The sequence below is a fragment of the Myotis brandtii genome, unplaced genomic scaffold (assembly GCF_000412655.1).
Source record: "Myotis brandtii unplaced genomic scaffold, ASM41265v1 scaffold551, whole genome shotgun sequence".
Classification (NCBI taxonomy): domain Eukaryota; kingdom Metazoa; phylum Chordata; class Mammalia; order Chiroptera; family Vespertilionidae; genus Myotis; species Myotis brandtii.
This window is the reverse complement of record NW_005370050.1, coordinates 9,536-13,831: the sequence shown is the minus strand read 5'-3', so window position 1 is coordinate 13,831 and position 4,296 is coordinate 9,536. Positions and strand designations below refer to the sequence as shown.

General features: G+C 51.4%; 1 long non-coding RNA gene across 1 annotated transcript in view; it reads left to right on the top strand.

Annotated features, from left to right (window-relative positions):
* Positions 1 to 4,170, top strand: part of LOC106728177 — an 11,573-nt gene extending 7,403 nt beyond the window's left edge. The window contains exon 3 of the long non-coding RNA XR_001364449.1: positions 4,086 to 4,170. This is a non-coding gene — a long non-coding RNA (uncharacterized LOC106728177). The remainder of the gene's footprint in view (positions 1 to 4,085) is intronic.
* Positions 4,171 to 4,296: the final 126 nt, after the last annotated feature.

The following is a 4,296-nucleotide window of genomic DNA, read 5'->3' as shown; positions in this document are numbered from 1 at the left end:
TTTTTTTTCTTTTTAAGTCCTCCTCTAAGGATATGTTCTTTTCATTGATTCTAGAGAGAGAGGAAGGGAGAGGGAAAGAGAAAGAGAAACATTGATCAGTTGCCCAAGCAACCCACAACCTGTGTATGTGCCCTCACCTGGAATCGAACTCATGACCCTTTGGTGCGTGGGAGGACACTCTAACTACTGATCCACACCAACCAGGGCCTGGAGCTACAATGAGTTCCCTCAGGGGGGGTGCTGCTCATCCAGGAGCCGGGCTCATGGCTGGTGAGTGCAGCGGAGGTGGCAGGAACCTCCCCAGCAGCACTGAGGAGCAGCGAGCCGAGTGGTAGGGAGCAGAAAGCTGGGGGGTAGTAAGGAGCAAGGGGTCCCAGACTGTGAGGGGGCACAGGCCGGGCTGGGGGATTCCCCCCACCCCCAGTGCACGATCGTGCACCGGCAGCGAGCCGAGTGGTAGGGAGCAGAAAGCAGGTGGGTAGTAAGGAGCAAGGGGTCCCAGACTGTGAGGGGGCACAGGCCGGGCTGGGGGATTCCCCCCACCCCCAGTGCACGAATTTCGTGCACCGGGCCTCTAGTCTATATATATAAAACCCTAATATGCCAATAGACCGAACAAGCAGTCGCTATGATGTGTGCTGACCACCAGGGGGCACACACAGAACATGGCAGATGTCAGTAGCAGGTGGCAAAGCAAAGAACATGGTGGGCATTGGCCACAGCGGGATGGTGGAGCAGGTGAGCGGGGGCGCCAGGCCAAGGCGGGGCACCGGTCACTGTCATCAGGGTGAGCCTCTGGTGGTTACTAAAAATTCTTTGCTCCTGCAGGCCGAGATCCTGCCCAGCACTCGCATGTGCTGCCAGCAGCTGCACCTGCTGCCGGTGCCAGCTCTGCTCGCTCGCACCCGCTGCTGGTGGCCGGAGTCACCGCTCACACCCGTTGACGGTGCTGGCCCCTCTTGCACTCACTGATGGCATTGACCCCAATCACTCTGCACCGTCAGTGGGTGCGAGTGGCAGCTGCTGACCCTGATTGCCCCTCAGGGCTTCTCCACCTCCCCCTGCTCCTGAGGGGCGATCAGGACCAGCAGCTGCCTCTCACACCCGCTGCCAGTGACAGCCCTGCTTGCACCCGTTGCTGGTGCCAGAGCTACTGCTCTCACCCGCTAACGGTGCTGGCTCTGCTTGCACTCGCTGATGGCACTGACCCCAATTGCTCTGCACCATCAGCAGGTGCTAGCGGGGCTGGCGATGTCAGTGTGTGGGGCCATAAGCCCATGGGAGCAGGGTGGTGGGAGCAGGGCTGCCAGCACATGGGACTGGGGGCCATGGCAGCAGGGGCCAGGCAGGGGCATGGAGGATGGGCCGAGACCCACCCTTGTGCCCACTACAGCCTTGTGGCACACAGTTCCTTTCAAGGTGCACGAATTCATGCTCGAGGGCCCCTAGTCTATATAATAAAAGCCTAAGTGACCATTATAGCAGAACGACCAGAACAACCAGTCACCATGATGCACACTGACCACCAGCGGGCAGATGCTCAATGCAGTAGCTGACCCCTGGTGGTCAGTGCGCTCCCACAGGGGGAGTGCTGCTCAGCCAAAAGCCAGGCTCACAGCTGGTGAGCAGAGCAGACAGCCAAACTGTAAGGAGCAGTGAGCAGGCAGAGGGTAAGGAGCAAGGGATCCTAGACTGCGAGAGGGATGTCCAACTGCCAGCTTAGGCCCACTCCATGCAGGCCGATATTTTTAAAAAGAGGGAGAGAGAAGAAAGGAAGGGAATGAAGAGAAGGAGAGGGAAGAAGGAAGAGAGGGAGGATGGAGGAAGAAGGGGGGAGCCTCTCCCTGCATTCTCTCCCATGCTAACACAATGGACAGGGGGGTTGATAAGTTTCTGTTGCCTGTGGTACACTCTGAAGAGATTGTGTAACTGCCCAACAAAATCTTCATGTCAAGAAATGGGTGGATTCTCGGTGAGTGGAAGTGACTAGAAACCTTTCCAAAGGCAGATGTCAGGAAGGGAGTAGACGCTGTTCCACATTGTAAACGGGAGGTCTGAATGTGACTTCCCAATGTTTAAAGCTGGCACTGATGACAATCCTGCTGAGCGTCATGTATGAGCGGAGCTCTGCCCGTGCCCAGTTCCCAGGTGGTTTCCCGATAAGGGGATTCAGTGGTTCTCAACCTTCCTAATGCTGACCCTTTAATACAGTCCCTCATGTTGTGGTGACCCCCAATTTCATTGTTACAAATTGAACATACTTAAAGCATAGTGATTAATCACAAAAACAATATGCAATTATATATGTTTTCCAATGGTTTCAGGCGACCCCTGTGAAAGGGTCGTTCAACCCCCAAAGGGGTCGCGACCCACAGGTTGAGAACCACTGGGATACATTCACTCTTTAACCCGAATACTGATTGGATCAGCATGGCCCACAAGTGCACTCATTTTATTTTCAAATTCCACTCACAAGGGCATTCAATGCTACTGGTGTCCTGGAAAACAGGTGACCATCCTTGGGCAAAACTTCCTTACCTCACCTTTCTCCCAGAAACCATGTGTCTGTTTCTCCCGGGAGACTGTGAGGGAAATAAGGACAGGATAGCATGAGGGTGTGTGCACCAGACGCCCCACCAATGAAACGGCATCATCGAGGAGCGGGCCACACAGGCGTCTGTAAGAATTGAAGGATGGGGGAAAATTCGATGAATTCAAGCACAGTTGGAGATGAGTCCTGTATCCATTTGCTCTGAAAAAATAACATTTAAATTCATTGGCAGCATCCAGTTGATGGAGCTGTGAGAAGAAACATAAGGATTCCTTTCAATGCCACCACGGGCCCTATTGGTGTTGGTTCTTTCTGCGTGTGGCCAAATATTTTCCCAGAGTTCAGTGATGCTTGCGTACACAGAGTTCAAGGCACTTTCAGCCTTTCTCCCTCCCCATGGACTCAGCACAAGTAATTTAACTTTAAAGTGGTCATTTTCATACAGAACAGACATGAAACCACCTCATTGAACCCATTTATCCAGAGGAAACGGTGTGAACATTTGGAACACCTTATACGGTGACTCATGCCAGAAGGAGGCACCAACACAGGCAGCTTCCAGTCCTTTATTCATAAATGCTTAGATGTTTCTAAATGTGGCATTCTGGGTGCCGGGAAAGGCCCTTGCAGATGTGGGTTACAAGCTGGTGGGACCGCAGACGTCCCAGGTCCCCTGTGGCCCAGGGCAGGGGGCCTGGGTGTGACGTCAGACATGGCCACAGAAATCTCAGTGTAGTTCATTCCCGCACACAGATAGCCAATTTCTTGGCTCATTAAAAGAATAGCTACTTGTATATCGTCTAATAGTCCCCATGCCAAGGGAAAAGACCAAACTTTCTCTTTGCAGCCTCTTTTCTTATATCACGTGGTTTCATTTCCTGTGATGAAATGTCGCCCATTTCAGTGAGCATGTTCACTTTAAAGGCACAGCCAACATGGTAATGCCAGAAGCTGGTCCATCCTTGCTGCTTGACGCAGTCGCTGAAGGGAAGAAACATCTGCACAGCATATGTTTCAAGGGACCTGGCGTATATGGCATCCTGTTCTTAATATGTTTTCTCCCCTTCTTAGTGCTATGTCTTTTAACCAAGGTCACCTCTCTGAGAAAGGTTGTTTCCCCAGGTAGGGATTTTTCCCTGAAGTCAGGGAGGGAATAAAACCCCTTAACTAAGTGCCAGGTGGGTAGTTAATCACTTTAACTACGAACAATCATGCTTAAGCTACATAATCTTTACTCCCTGGATTGGAGATAAGAAATGCCCTAACCTTTGGAATAGAAATTGATAGGATTAAATTCAACTGGTATAAATACAGAAGTAACCAGACCATAAAACACAGAACCTGGGTAAGTGGCCGTGTTCTCCACCTTTTTCCTTCTGCTGATGCAGCCCAGATCTCGTCAGCCTCCGGCCCGCTCTCTCCTTGAGACCAAGCACCATGCCTTCAATTAAGTTGCAGAGTTCTGATGGAGAGATATTTGAAGTTGATGTTGAAACTGCCAAACAATCTGTGACTATCAAGACCATGTTAGAAGATTTGGGAATGGATGATGAAGGTGATGATGACCCAGTTCCTCTACCAAATGTTGATGCAGCAATATTACAAAAGCTCATTCAGTGGTGCACCCACCACAGGGATGACCCTCCTCCTCCTGAGGATGATGAGAACAAAGAAAAGCGAACAGATGATATTCCTGTTTGGGACCAAGAATTCCTCAAAGTTGACCAAGGAACACTATTTGAACT